Raw genomic sequence first — 16,240 nt, 5'->3', positions numbered from 1 at the left:
GTGGCTTTGTCCATGTTTGTTAAGTTTTCATACATTAGCTATAGGTTTGATTTACCCTAGTTGGTTGATATTAATCTCTCCTATTTGTCCTTAGTAGATGAATTGTAAGTCTTCCTTGCCTATTATAGGGTTAACCCCTCCCTGGCAAGTGGAAGCTTTTCTCACATGGTGGACTAGTTGTTATATAAGGTTGAGTTTTCTCCCATGGGTAACGTAAAACCTTAGGGCTTGTGTTTAAAATTGAATCCACTAACTTTTGGAAGTTTTTAGCCGAACTACGGCGTTTTGATCCTTACCTTTGATGGAAGGTACGTAGGCAACGGGTTCATCCGTTCGAACACAAAAATAATTAACTTGTACATTCTTTTCTCATCATCCCACTCATGTTTGCACAATATGTCAGGCGTCATTGATTCAGGGTTTGTGGTTGATAAAATCGGAGTTGGATTGAAGTTTATGGCATTGCACATCATATCGATTGAAACCTTAATTCATGACTTTAATAGTCAAAGATCTTGTGTATGAACTGTTGTTTGGTCTATGATCACCTGAACTGGTTCATGGTATTGACATAGGTCATTGGTTCTGGATGTTGTGGTCCATATTCGTTTGTCCATGGGAAAATATGCATTTTTGCCTGTGTTGACTTTTTGGTCAACCAGTTGACCAAAATCAACCACCTATCTTTAAATCCTTAATCTTGTGACCCATGATCATTCCATCGATTTCAAATTAATTCTAAAAGTTTTGAATGGATTTTAAAGGTTCAAATTTGATTTAATTCATGATCCTTGAGATTCAAATCGACTTTTGAGAATTAATTTGATTTCATAACCATTTCATCGTTTTTCGTCAGCCGATTAATTTTAGAGCATCATTTTATTTACAAATTAATTTTGACATTTGCATTTTAGTTAGTAGCATTTTCTTTTAATTTCATTAGTGGACTATTTGATCCAAAAATCCAATTAACCACTTTTACCACATATCCATATTTATCCAATAAAATCCATATTAATCCAACTCACCATTATCAAAACCATTCTGCATTAAATCAAAATTCTGCATTAACAAAAATTCTGCATCAAATACAATTAAAATTCTGCATTAAATCAAAATTCTGCATTAAACAAAATTCTGCATAACTAATAATCAAAACTCTGCATAAAAAATATCAATTCCCCGCTAACAATGCTAACGGTTAACCAACTTCAAAAAATGGGAACGGGATATAACAGGTCGAACGTGTATAAAAGGAAAACTCACTGCAGAATCTTGGAGGCTCTCCATAACAGAAAAACTAACTTCCTAACAAACTTCTAATCCCTCTCACAACTCTATAAATTCTCCTTCCCTCTCTCAAATTCTTCTTCTTCTTCTTCCTCTCTTCAATTCCTTCACCAAACTCCATAGCCAAACCTTCAACCACCGTAACCGTAACCGTTTTTTCAATTCACAATCACCTTCACCAAACTCCATAGCCAAACCTTCAACCACCGTAACCGTAACCGTTTTTTCAATTCACAATCACCTTCATCAAACCTCCATTTCCAATTCACAACAAACGCCACCTTCACATCACAACCGTATAATTCAAAAAAGGAGAAGAAGCAAGAACGAGCAACAACGCGAAGAAAAGAGGAATCAAGATAGTTGCAGAAGGAAAGAAGAAAGAGTTTGATACCGGTTATCGTCGGAAAGCCACCGTGTCGGATCTTGCAGTTCCAATTCGAGGAGGTTACCGGAATTTCAAAGTGAAGCCGCCGACGAAACCTCCGATCTTGCTTTTACCGCTCGCGGTTGCTCCGATTTGGCCGATTATCTTTGTTTCAGGTTGGTTGAGGAGCGCAGATTGGTTGTTGGAATGGATCGCTGCCGCCGGTGACGGAAGCTCGCGTGATCTTGCATCGCTCACGCCGTTTCGCAGTGGTCTAAATCCAACAATCGCGTAGAGGAAGCAGATCATATAAGCATAGCACAAGAGGATGAGAGAACCGTGAAGAACGCGAAGAAGACAACGGAGGAGTCGCGCCGATTCGTTGAGAACTCTTCCGAGCGTGTCATTAGAGGTATCTTTCTGGACCTTCGTTGCTACTGAATTGTTTTGGACTCTGTTTCAGCAAGCCAGTTTCATGTTGTGATGTTAGTGGGCTCATTCTTGGATCTAAATCCCAAGGCAATCTCTGTTTTACCTTACACCTCCCTCAGTACCGATACCACCCCCCAGTCCATATAATGTCCAGTTTCATTGAGTTAATTAGTTTTAATTAGAAGCATTATAATCTTTTTAAGTTAGATTAAGATTTTAGAAAAAACTTTTAGAAGTAATTAGAAATGTTATTAGAAATGGATTTTAGAATTAGTTAATTAGAATTAGAAATATTAATTTTGGATTAATTTTAGAGATAGGATAATATGTTGATTTAGAATTAATTTTAGAATAGTCTAATAGATATTTAGAAATAACTAGGGATATTAGGAGTAAATAATTTTAGGATTAGAGTTAAATAATCTCTTAGGAGTTTTGTTTAGAAATATTAAAATGAGTTTAGGATTTGACTTGTTTTAAAAAGAACTTACTTAGAATAGAAATTTAATTCAATATTAGTCCATAATGATAAAATGACGATTCTACCCCTAGGCTTAGAAATAATTCAATCTTGCATGCTCCCTTAATTTTAGAATTTACAGAATATTCTCATTTTCCAATTAACCTAGCTATTATTTCTCATGTGGTTAACCTTGGTTCTAATGCATGTTTAGATAGAGTTTAGATTTTAGAATTAGCTTTCATTTGAATGATTTTACTTTCGCACATCCCTTGTACTTTACATGTACCCCCCTCCCCTTTCTCATGTACGCATTTACTCGCTTTCTTTTATTGCTTGGTTAGATACTCCGTAGGCACCATTTCGCAACCAATAATCAAACCCTTGATCCAACGTCAAGTGGTCCATTTTTCAAATCAAATTCAATAAACAAACCCTTGATCCAACGTCAAGCGGTCTTTTCCAAATCAAATTCAAAAATACAATAAATGGCGATTAGGATCGTACGTCACGAGCCTTAAGTGATAAAGAAGGGATGAGACTGGAGCTTTCCTACACTCATTCTGAATGCTTCGAACACAAGACGTTCGGCTTGACCGTTTGAGGCATTCACCTTTATCCATAGTCTTTAGTGCAATCCAAAATCAATAACACTTTCTTCAAAACATAAAAACAACTCAACGCATTCACACCTTTTGTTTGAGCCCATCGAAAACCCTTCTTCAAGGTAATAAAATCAACAAAACAAACCAAACAATTTCAAAACCACAAACTACGAACGCTCTGATTTCTCACTTCAACAAGTGGGCATACGTAGGCACGAGGATCAATTCCTTGGCGAGCACACTAATTTAAAATCTACCTCCACTCCGCAAACCTTTGACAAGCAAACATTCGATAAATAATACACACATAAGCGCAAACATCCTAGATGGTTCCCATGGAGTACCATGGATGTGAGGGGTGCTAATACCTTCCCCTTGTATAACCGACTTCCGAACCTGTTCGTGGTTGCGATGACCATACTTTGGGGTTTTCTCGATATTTTCCCTTTCCTTTGGAGTAAATAAAAACCGATGGCGACTCTATATTTTTCGCGTAGCAACATGACCTCAGTACACTTTGTGCACGAATTGGAGATGGATTGCATCATTATTTAGGCTGAAACCATTTCTCATGCATCCATGCAATTTGGTTTCCAATTTTGGCAAAATTTCAAGTGGTGCTGAAATCAATTCCCTTGCCTATTTAAACAAGCTCATGGCCTCAGAAATATCATGAACACCTTGCCCAAGCTTTACCAAGAGAACTCATACCCTCACACCATAGAATTTATTGAGGATTTATTTGAAAATCGAGTTTGAATTTCACTTTCTGTTTTGAAGTTCAAACTCCAAGAATTCATTGCCTTTTCCATCTCATTTGATTACATCAAGCAAGAGGAGAAAGAATCCAGCAAATCCAGATCAAGATCAAGCTGAATTGAAGCTACTCGAAGGTGAAATTTCATAAACTTCTCTTCTTCGATTTTCCCTCATTTCTCAATTAAATTGATTGGTTTTTGGTTGGCTGAAGTCCTACCAATGTAGGCAACAAGATTGAGTGGCTTTGAGGTCAAATTGAAGCAACTCAGTTCATGATCCTCAAAATTTAAATCTCTATATCTTTTATATACTTGGAATTGGAGAAAATTAATGCCAGATTCGAGCTACTGAGCATTTTCTCTTTGAAATAGTGTCCTTATTTTTTCATTTTTTATGAAGTTGAGGTTGGACCAGTCCGATGGTGATCACCAGAGAAGATGACCAGAGCTAGGGCTCCGGTGGTGCATTGGCAAGTCCCAAGCCATCTGATCATGTTCAAATGTTTTAATCTTGAGCATTCATTCTGATTACCACGCGTACATTGCATTGACCAAAGAGCATGGTGGAACGCGCACGTGTGACCATCAGATCTGTCACCTCAACCCTTTTTAATCATGTAAAATAATGGACTTGAAAATAAAGTTATTAAAAAAAATTGACAGAAAGACGAGCCTCGAACAAGCAAGTATACTTCAATAATCCAATTTTAATTTATAAAAAAGATGATATTAAAAATAATTAAAATAAAAATAAAAATAGATGTATGATAATTACATTAATTATGTTATCAATAAATTAATATTATTATAGATAAGTTCTTATAAAAAAGATTTGACAGCAAATTGTATAAATTGTATTTGAACATCCGGGAATATAAATGGGTAATTTTTAATTCAATTCTAATTTATAAAAAAAATGAGATTCAAAATTAAGCCTTAGAAATACAACAAACAGTCAACGTTGTGAATGATTGAGAAGCTACCAAACATTACAAATACAACAAACAGTCAACGTTGTGAATGATTGAGTAGCTACCAAACATTACAAATACAACAAACAGTCATCGTTGTTTCAATCCTTTCTAATAATCTTGTTTCTCAATCTTTCTGTCTTCTCAATCTTTCTGTCTTCTCAATTTTTCTGTGTTCTATTCTAAACAAACGACAATAACAACAACTTTGTTTCGACCTCTCATTTCTCTCTAATATTTTTTTTCTCAATTTTTCTGTGTTCTATTCTAAACAAACGACAATAACAACAACTTTGTTTCGACCTCTCATTTCTCTCTAATATTCTTTTTCTCAATTTTTCTGTGTTCTATTCTAAACAAACGACAATAATAACAACAACAACTGTGTTCTCTTCTGATGGAGTCACCACATTCATCACCATGTTCTCGGATTTCATTTACGTCAACCCCAGCGGCACCAAAACCTAATAAGAAACGAAAGATAGAGTTTTTACATGATCACACTATCGTCACCTCATCATACTTCCTCGCCACTGCAGAAAAGACGCTTACGGTTAATGGATGAAATTATATAGCTTGGTGAGATGCGATTAGAACTGTTTCGTCTCATCAACAACACTCAAGAAGCCATGTATGCTGAAAGAAAGAGGAAAATCGCATTCTTGATGTCATTTAGATAGTAACTAACAACTTTTTATTCATTTCAATTGATTCTGTTAGGTATGTTGTTTTATTTCCCCAATGTTATTTTGAATCCATCCATCTGTTACTATTCTTGTGTCATGATGAGTAGGATCAAACTTAGAATGACATTTAGTATGTGTGGTTAACTATGACTTCCTAACCTCCTAACCTTTTTCCTTTTTCACTTTACAATTTAAAAAAAAAATCCACTTATAATATTTTACACATAGGTTGTGTTGCGTTGCTCAACAAGTTTTTATTGAATACATCTTTTACAAAACTTTACTCTTGGATTAAAATTTTAAATATTTAGTAACTATTATGTTCAATTTCATCATTTCTGTCCAGGAACTTTATAGCAGGTTTGTCCATATGACATTTGTTATGTCATGTGGCGTGTTGCTAATAATGCTACAATGCATATTGAGACTTCTTAAAATTCCAGGTTAAACTTTATTAGTACAAAAACAATGTGTGACAGCACAGTCTTAGTAGCACTGTTGCCATTACGAAGAATGAAACCTAATACCTTTATGTAACTTTTTATACATAAGCACTTAAAAGACAAACTTTTTGGTAAATAGGTTGTGAGATGAAAATTTGATCTTAACTTATCTATGCAGGTTCTAGGTTGCTCAATGTGGTTTGCTGATTTTTTATTTGTGGCAAGAAATTGGGCTAAAGATGAACAAACACGGAAGGTAAATCAAAATAAATCATCCTCAGGTGAACAAAATTGATGCTTATACATGTGAAGATTAGTAGTATAGTTGTTCACTGATATGGTGTATACTCTATATCAAGAATGTTCCATCATGCAGAAAAATTTAAAAGGCTAACGAACAAGCAGTGATTACTTACACATTTTGATTTTGTTTAAGCTGATAAACATCTTTCACTACTGATATAATCAAATAATCTGCCCGTGTCTTCTTCTCTGTGACTTTGTTTACTTCCCTTATGCAGTGCTTAAGAGGTCAGCGGAAGACTTCTGCTTTTGCTTCTCCCAGAGTGACAGGGAATTCTGGTGGATCAGCCGATGGGTTTTAAGAGTGAAAAAAACCAGAGAGTTTTAAGAGTGGAAAAAAATGCAGAATGAATCACTCTAAGGATTGCAGGTAATGTTGAATTTATAGGTTTCAAAGTTTGTTAGAAATTCAGCTCAAATGCAATATGAAATTCACTGCAAATTAATTTGTTAGCAAATGAACGCAAATCTGTTAGTTAGTTAGAATGAGTGGTTAATTTAGGTTCAATTTGATTTTTCTATTTTGAATCTGAATGTTAGTGATTAAGAGAGTTGTTAACTGTGTGATCATTCCGTTAATTGAAGAGTGAAGTAGTGTAGGAGACTTATATTATGTAGGGTGTTGTGCAGTAGTTTGTCGAACATGAGGTGTGAAGTCCTGATTGACATTGGATTGCTGCAGTTTCTGAATTGATCTTACTGCAGAATGAATGATCTTCTTGCTGTAAACAGTTTTAGTTTGTTATGTCTTGTTCTCTTGATGACCTTGCTGCCCTAAATTATCCCACTAATAAGCACTCTCCTGCAGTTAAAACTGCTATGTTAATATGTTGCTATCTTGTTCGCTAACCGCTTGTGTTGGAGGTTTGGTTGTGTGCTTATTATGGACTATTTTTGCAGGGCTGTTAGTTCATGTTTCGGAAATTGGAGGTTTGCAAAGATTTGTGGGCTAACTATGAAAGAATACTCATGGAGTGCTGACTGGATTTGTACAGAAGAGTCTGTACTGAATCCAAGAGGAGGGTAATGGTGTTTCACTGATGAAGGAGGATTGATGTGCAATGATGCTTCACTGTTGAAGTGTGTAATGATTGATGACTGCTTAAAGAAGACTTGTCAATTATATGATTCAATGAAGAATGAAGGTTTTGAAGTCGTTTGTATGAATGAAGAGTGATAAGGAAACTGAGAAAAAAAAACCAGAGAGTTTTAAGAGTGAAAAAAAATGCAGAATGAATCACTCTAAGGATTGCAGGTAATGTTGAATTTATAGGTTTCAAAGTTTGTTAGAAATTCAGCTCAAATGCAATATGAAATTCACTGCAAATTAATTTGTTAGCAAATGAACGCAAATCTGTTAGTTAGTTAGAATGAGTGGTTAATTTAGGTTCAATTTGATTTTTCTATTTTGAATCTGAATGTTAGTGATTAAGAAAGTTGTTAATTGTGTGATCATTCCGTTAATTGAAGAGTGAAGTAGTGTAGGAGACTTATATTATGTAGGGTGTTGTGCAGTAGTTTGTCGAACATGAGGTGTGAAGTCCTGATTGACATTGGATTGCTGCAGTTTCTGAATTGATCTTACTGCAGAATGAATGATCTTCTTGCTGTAAACAGTTTTAGTTTGTTATGTCTTGTTCTCTTGATGACCTTGCTGCCCTAAATTATCCCACTAATAAGAACTCTACTGCAGTTAAAACTGCTATGTTAATATGTTGTTATCTTGTTCGCTAACCGCTTGTGTTGGAGGTTTGGTTGTGTGCTTATTATGGACTATTTTTGCAGGGCTGTTAGTGCATGTTTCGGAAATTGGAGGTTTGCAAATATTTGTGGCTAACTATGAAAGAATACTCATGGAGTGCTGACTGGATTTGTACAGAAGAGTTTTAGGTTTTGAGTGTAGAAGCAATGTGTATCTGCTTTTTCATGCATGTTGATGTATGGGAGCTTTTACTTGCTACAGGTGAATTAGAGTTTTAGGGCCTAAGTAAGTTGTCACTTTACAATCCCTGAGAGTGAGAAGGCTCTACACGAGTTTTACGGATATGCCTTGCATCTTATTGTATTATGTATAGACACTAGGTTTTATTCACCATCTCATCGATGTACCCGGTTCTATAGAGTAGCTTAGTTTTGCAGTAGTACATTAGTTGCACTTATATTAACTGCACTGACCAATATGGGTTTTTTTGTCATCAGGTCTATTGCACAATCCAATTGGAATTGGTTCTGGTTGTTAGTTTTACTTGATTGTCAGAGTCTTTGCAGGCAGGTAGCACAACCTTGGTATGCTCACATCATGAATATATCAAAATCAGTCTTAAAGTCATTACAGGTAATAATGTTCTTGTGTTTTCTCTTTCCATTTGTTTTTTACAATATATGCAAGGTGATTGTTTTGTTATAAATACTAAATACTGCACAAATGCTACTTTCCAAATACAATGAGCTGTTTCTGGCACTTACTTTTTTTATAGTGGTGTGGGTGGTATTGTGTTTTCATTTTGAAACGTACTTGTGGAGTCCCAACCCCAAACTGTATTAGATTTTTCTTGAGGAGAGTGGCTAGTCCTACAAGAAGGTTTGATGATTTTCTCACTTCACTGTGACACCGCACCACTATACTAAGCCTGTTATCTCTATTTGTTATAGAATGATTGCTGTTAAATAATATGCTCTTTGTTTAGGAAAATCTTGTACTTAAGGTTAACCTTTTCAACCGCCTTCCATGTATTACTAGTAGATAGCTGATTCATCATGCTGTGTCATAATTTAATTAATTCTCTGTATTTTATGTTTGCTATACTAATAGTTTATAGTGTGGTGGTAGATTTTGATATCATTATACCATGTATAGATCACATGTAATAGTTTATAGTGTGGTTAACCTTTTCAACCGCCTTCTATATATTACTAGTAGGTAGATTTTGAAAGTGTATTCAATTTGTTAATTGCTCTGAAGCATCCTCCACACCTCTTATCAACGGCATGTCCGGTGTCCAACACCGACCCAAATCTACATTCAATTTATTCATTTTTTTCAAATTATTACTGGTGTCGACGTGTCCTACGTCCGTATTCTGTATGTTAATTGTATTATATAGAGATTTTAAGTGCCTTGTCCGGGTTATTATTATCCATATGTAGTAACCGTGTCTTTAATAGATATTGATGCACATCAACTTGAAAAGTTGCAAATTGTTTTTAACTCATTTCAGATCCAGTAATCTCCAATGCCCTTGATGGAATTCTTGTTGGTTTAGTTACTAGCCATGATGGCGGTGTTGAAAACGTAACGTTTATTGTAGGAAATAAATTTTTTGCAGTTACTGAATATGATTCCGTTTTGTATGACTTCCAAATCATATTTTCTGATTTGTACAAATTTGCTTTAGTGGTTTTTCTTCAATGAAGCTACAGCATAGCTACAGTTCATTTAAAATTAGCCATCTTCTTCTTGTGTCGTCTATAAGAAAAATTGCACGGTTGACTTAATATATCCTTGTTATGGTTTTATGGACAATCTTTCTCAATTATTATTATTTGATTGTGCAATTGTGAAGTTGTTATGATCTGCCTGTGATTAGTATGTTCTTTTATTTACTAAAATTATTTTGAATTCATAACTAACTTGATTGTCGGAGTTTTTGCAGGTACCGCATCTTTGGTGTGTCATGCTATGCTCATGAGTATGATGAAACAGAAAGGAAATGCAACATCTTAAAAACATGGTAGGAAGTTTACCTTTGATTTGAGCTGCTGGCCATGCTTAATAGTCCGGTCTTCAACCGTGCTGAGTGAATGAGATTCATTGACATGGGGGGCCTTCTGAAACATTGGAAATGGGCAGAGGCTGAAAACTTTGAGTGTCAGACTGTGTTTGAAGTGGGGAGTCATGCCTCAAATATAAATTCTGGTGTCCTTAATGAAAGTTGAAGCAAAACATTGGAAATTTGAGTTGTTCTTCATAATGCCTATTAAGCTCACGAGATCTTGCGAAAGAAATGGGAGAAGGTGTGTAGAGAAAATAAAAGGCGGGGAGGGGACTGGGTATATAAAATTTAAGAGCTTTCAACTTAGCTTTGGTTTGGTACTGGCTCTTGAGGTTGCATGTAGAAAAACAAACTCAGTTTTTGAAAACCAGAATTTCATGTATATGGACCCAACATATTATTCAAACAAGTTTATTTGACAGTAATATATAAGACAATTATTGCCCTTTTGTAATTTTTACAAGTAAAGTGTAAACTTTGAATTTTGTTTGAAATTGTGATTTCCGTTTTTGATTTGGTTCTCATAATATAGATAATACATTCATAGAAAGTAAGTTACTTTAAGTTGTTGGTATCTTCCAAAGGTAATTAGAAATAGGATGTTTGGTTCAGTAGGACATTCTAACTGTATCTTGTTCTTTTTCCTCTTTCAAAAGACTTCCCATAAAGGTCAATGCCACTCTTTTATGCTTATAACATCATGCATTTTTATAACTCCGTCTTTTTCTTTACTCTAAAATGTTACTATTTTTATTTCCCAAAATTATTTTGAAGTGATAACTAACTTGTTCGTCCGAGTCTTTGTAGGAAGGTATGTACGCTCTTGTCATGAATAGATCAAAATGAGTCTTGTTGTCATTTAAGGTAATGTTCTTCTATGGCCTCTGTTCATTTGATTTTTAGAATGTATGCTAAGTGATTGTTTTGTTACAAATAGTAAATACTGCACAAATCTATAATAAATATTGGGCTGTTTCTGACACTTTCATTTTTATATTATTCGGGTAAGGGTTGTATTGTGTTTTGATTTAACTGTTTTTTTGGGTCATATTTGATAGGGAGAGCAGCAATTGAGGTTACAAATGAAGGTGTTGATGCTGCAGGACATACAATTGGTACATCTTTGGAGGTCATTTCCAACTTAGGAAGGTTCTCAACCCCGAGAGTATGATCAAACCAACATCACTAGCTAAAGATTATTTTGAATCCATAACTAACTTGATCGTCCGATACTTTGTAGGTATCACACCTTTAGCTAATGATGCTGGTTTCTTTTGCTGTGATCATGTCAGACTTGAGGCCCTTAGAGGTAATGTTCTTATGTTTGCCTCTTTTAATTTGGTTTCATTTGTTTGTGCTCAACAGATTATTCAGGTTCATTCGTTGATTTCGTTTATTAATATGTACAAGTTTTATAAAAACGTGAAGCCTTTTCTTGACTTGAATATTTTTTCAGATATTATTCAGGTTTTTTTTGAACTATGCAATGATTAAATGAACTTGTTCTTTGTCTAAAATCAATATTTCTTCCATATTAAATCTGACTGCCTTACTTCACTTGTTCAGTTTATTTTTTCTGAATTTATAGTAATTTGTGACCTTTTCCATGAGATATAGAAAGTGACGAAGGGAACCTTTGATTTGGAAGCATAATTCGGTCTGCACCCCAACTATTTTTCATAAAGAGTATCATGCATTACATTAGATTAAATCACATAAATTTGTTAATTAATCTATATAACCTACACCTCCGATCAAAGGTGTGTCCAATGTCAGACACGTGTTGGTTTCTGTTTCTGACACTGACTTACCACATTCAAATTATTTATTTTTTAAAATTAATACTGGTGTTGACGTGTCATTCTCGTGTCCCATGCTCGTATTGTATAAAAAAGTTTGAAATCCATAATATGAAATTTCCAGTGCCTTGTTCTGGTCATTGTTATCCATATGTGGTAAATATGTCTTTAATAGATATTTATGTACATCAACATGAAAATTTGTATATTGTTTATAATTCATTTCAGATCTTAGTAATTTTCAACCATGACTATCAAAATCTTTTTATTGGGACTTTAGATAAAAAGTCATCCTGCATATGTTCTGATTTGTACAAATTTGCTGAGGTGGTTTTCCTTCAATTGTGGTTGCAGGGATTTGTCATCGTCTCAGTTTTATTCGATACAACATCTTGCCCTTATACACCTTAACAAAATGGGGTAGCCGGACATAAAAATATGCATCTTGTAGAAACCGTTTGGACCTTACTTCTCTATGGTAATGTTCCATTCTGGTTCTGGGGGATATTATGCTAATATGGCATGTTACCCTATAAACCTTATGCTCTCGTCTGTCCTTAACAACAATATCCCTCATTTAATTTTGTTGTTTCCTTATTCCCCCTTCACCCAATTCCTCCTCGTGTCTTCGAGTCTACAATATTTGTTAAAGTAAATGCTCGTGACGGTGACGGTACGGCGATCGCCCATGGTTCTCTTTCTCTCTCTTCCAGGTTAGTCCTACCCTATCTCATATCGAAACATTGGGGACAATGTTCGGTTTAAGCGCGGGAGGAGATTTTTATCGTTTTTTATTGTTTTTCTTTATTTTTAGTATGTTTTGTGCGTTTTTAGTTGTTTGCTTTTCCTTTCAATAAAATAACATGTGTTTGACGAGTCATCTGTGTAGTGTATCCGTATTTCTTCCATTTCTTTAATCTTACCAAAAAAAATTTGTGAGCAAAGAAAACAGTGCATCTTGAATATTCAGGCTATAAGACAGGTTTATGACGAGATTTAAAAGATTTAGGAAAACCTTTTTTAAAAACATGTATTGTCTTAACACCGTAGGGTTCATGATTATAAGAGTCTATCCCGATACCCCATATGCTGGCCCCAATTTTTGTTCCAAATAAGTCCTTAAGTAGTTTATCCTTGCAGTCAGCTCCGGCTTAAGCATGCTCTACGTAAGGGACCGATGAAAATAAGTGAATGATCACAAAAAAATTTCCTGCTTTGTTCTCAAGTCATATGAAAATTCGGGTTAGGTGACTCTCACACGGTCATTTAACCCAGTAAAATAAAGACATATGCGAAACATGCAGAAGAAAATATATATATATATATATATATATATATATATATATATATATATATATATATATATATATATATATATATATATATATATATAAGAATATGCCTATTGTTGGTTGGTTCAGAGGTATCTGGTGCTGAACTTGGTAGGGTGGATTACGATCCAATCCCCCACAACTGCAAATTGGGTTAAATAAATGGGTTACACCAACTTATGTACCAGAGTCCCATGCTTAGAAAAATAATTCCTGCTTTGCTCTTAAGTCATATGAAAATTCGGGCTAGGTGACTCTCACACGGTCATTTAACCCAGTAAAATAAAGACATATGCGAAACATGCAGAAGAAAAAAAAAAAAAAAAAAAAAAATATATATATATATATATATATATATATATATATATATATATATATATATATATATATATATATATATATATATATATATATAAGAATATGCCTATTGTTGGTTGGTTCAGAGGTATCTGGTGCTGAACTTGGTAGGGTGGATTACGATCCAATCCCCCACAACTGCAAATTGGGTTAAATAAAGGGGTTACACCAACTTATGTACCAGAGCCCCATGCTTAAGATCATAATCACTAACCGGTCACTTTACTATGAGTATGTACGGATAACGGGCTTAATGTGATTGCACCTGAATGAAAAGGACTTGATGAAAACGAAAAGAAGGCCTAGGTAGGGTGGGGTAATGTGGATTGATTTGTATTAGAGTGAAAGAAAGGAAGGAGAGAAAAGAGAGAGAGAGAGAGAGAAAGTGGATCTGAATTCTGTTATGTATTGATTCTGTTTGTTATATATTTTTATTCTGTTACAGTGAATAGGATATATATAGGTATCATAACCTGTGCCACTACTGGACTTAACCTACACCACACACACTAACTAACTACACGTTAGTTATGATGACATGGCACTCTAGAATATACACTAATACTCCCCCACAAGTTCAAGGTGGCTGCAAAGTCAGGCTTGAGGCAGACAAGTTGAGCTTGCTTCTGAGCTCCAGAAATCTTGAACTTCAAAGACTTCCCATAAAGGTCAGTGTCACTCTTTTATGCTTATAACATCATGTGTTGTTATAATTTCGTCTTTTTGTTTACTCAAAAATGTTACTCTTTTTATTTCCCAAAATTATAACTAACTTGTTCGTCCGAATCTTTGTAGGAAAGTATGTACGCTCTTGTCATGAATAGATTAAAATGAGTCTTGAGGTCATTACAGGTAATGTTCTTCTATTGCTTCTTTTCATTTGGTTTTTACAATAAATGCAACGTGATTGTTTTGTTACAAGTAGTAAATACTGCACAAATCCATAACAAATATTGAGCAGCTTCTCGCACTTTCTTTTTTATATTATAATGATAAGGGTTGTATTGTGTTTTGATTTCACTGTTTCTTTTGGTCATATTGTTTATAATTCATTTCAGATCCTAGTAATTTCCAACTATGACTATCAAAATCTTTTTATTGGGACTTTAGATAAAAAGTCATCCTGCATATGTTCTGATTTGTACAAATTTGCTGAAGTGGTTTTCCTTCAATTGTGGTTGCAGGGATTTGTCATCGTCTCAGTTTTATTCGATACAACATCTTGCCCTCATACACCTTCACAAAATGGGGTAGCCAGACGTAAAAATATGCATCTTGTAGTAACCGCTTGGACCTTACTTCTCTATGGTAATGTTCCATTCTGGTTATGGGGGATATTATGCTAATATGGCATGTTACCCTATAAACCTCATGCCCTCGTCTGTCCTTAACAACAATATCCCTCATTTAATTTTGTTGTTTCCTTATTCCCCCTTCACCCAATTCCTCCTCGTGTCTTCGAGTCTACAATATTTGTTAAAGTAAATGCTCGTGACGGTGACGGTACGGTGATCGCCCATGGTTCTCTTTCTCTCTCTTCCAGGTTACTCCTACCCTATCTCATATCGAAACATTGGGGACAATGTTCGGTTTAAGCGCGAGAGGAGATTTTTATCGTTTTTTATTGTTTTTCTTTATTTTTAGTATGTTTTGTGCGTTTTTAGTTGTTTGCTTTTCCTTTCAATAAAATAACATGTGTTTGACGAGTCATCTGTGTAGTGTATCCGTATTTCTTCCATTTCTTTAATCTTACCAAAAAAAATTTGTGAGCAAAGAAAACAGTGCATCTTGAATATTCAGGCTATAAGACAGGTTTATGACGAGATTTAAAAGATTTAGGAAAACCTTTTTTAAAAACATGTATTGTCTTAACACCGTAGGGTTCATGATTATAAGAGTCTATCCCGATACCCCATATGCTGGCCCCAATTTTTGTTCCAAATAAGTCCTTAAGTAGTTTATCCTTGCAGTCAGCTCCGGCTTAAGCATGCTCTACGTAAGGGACCGATGAAAATAAGTGAATGATCACAAAAAAATTTCCTGCTTTGTTCTCAAGTCATATGAAAATTCGGGTTAGGTGACTCTCACACGGTCATTTAACCCAGTAAAATAAAGACATATGCGAAACATGCAGAAAAAAAAAAAAATATATATATATATATATATATATATATATATATATATATATATATATATATATATATATATATATAAGAATATGCCTATTGTTGGTTGGTTCAGAGGTATCTGGTGCTGAACTTGGTAGGATGGATTACGATCCAATCCCCCACAACTGCAAATTGGGTTAAATAAAGGGGTTACACCAACTTATGTACCAGAGCCCCATGCTTAAGATCATAATCACTAACCGGTCACTTTACTATGAGTATGTACGGATAACGGGCTTAATGTGATTGCACCTGAATGAAAAGGACTTGATGAAAACGAAAAGAAGGCCTAGGTAGGGTGGGGTAATGTGGATTGATTTGTATTAGAGTGAAAGAAAGGAAGGAGAGAAAAGAGAGAGAGAGAGAGAAAGTGGATCTGAATTCTGTTATGTATTGATTCTGTTTGTTATATATTTTTATTCTGTTACAGTGAATAGGATATATATAGGTATCATAACCTGTGCCACTACTGGACTTAACCTACACCACACACACTA

General features: G+C 34.7%; 2 long non-coding RNA genes across 3 annotated transcripts; one reads left to right on the top strand and one right to left on the bottom strand.

Annotated features, from left to right (window-relative positions):
* Window positions 1-1,035: 1,035 nt before the first annotated feature.
* LOC127128747 (uncharacterized) lies at window positions 1,036-2,314 on the bottom strand. Its single transcript, XR_007806014.1, has 2 exons — window positions 1,685-2,314; window positions 1,036-1,571 (listed from the first exon to the last, which is right to left on the bottom strand). It is a non-coding gene; the product is annotated as an uncharacterized LOC127128747 (long non-coding RNA).
* Window positions 2,315-4,958: 2,644 nt separating this feature from the next.
* On the top strand, window positions 4,959-15,650 carry LOC127128746 (uncharacterized). 2 transcript variants are annotated; one of them, XR_007806013.1, is made up of 10 exons: window positions 4,959-5,603; window positions 6,191-6,268; window positions 6,534-6,685; window positions 7,216-7,570; window positions 8,101-8,650; window positions 9,969-10,329; window positions 10,896-10,952; window positions 11,147-11,253; window positions 11,329-11,397; window positions 14,760-15,650. It is a non-coding gene; the product is annotated as an uncharacterized LOC127128746 (long non-coding RNA). The 2 variants fall into 2 exon arrangements; XR_007806012.1 differs by lacking the exons at window positions 10,896-10,952; window positions 11,147-11,253; window positions 11,329-11,397; window positions 14,760-15,650 and having other exon boundaries at window positions 4,987-5,603; window positions 9,969-10,542.
* Window positions 15,651-16,240: the final 590 nt, after the last annotated feature.

This window comes from Lathyrus oleraceus, chromosome 3, assembly GCF_024323335.1.
Source record: "Lathyrus oleraceus cultivar Zhongwan6 chromosome 3, CAAS_Psat_ZW6_1.0, whole genome shotgun sequence".
NCBI lineage: Eukaryota > Viridiplantae > Streptophyta > Magnoliopsida > Fabales > Fabaceae > Lathyrus > Lathyrus oleraceus.
This window is presented reverse-complemented; position numbering and strand designations above follow the sequence as displayed.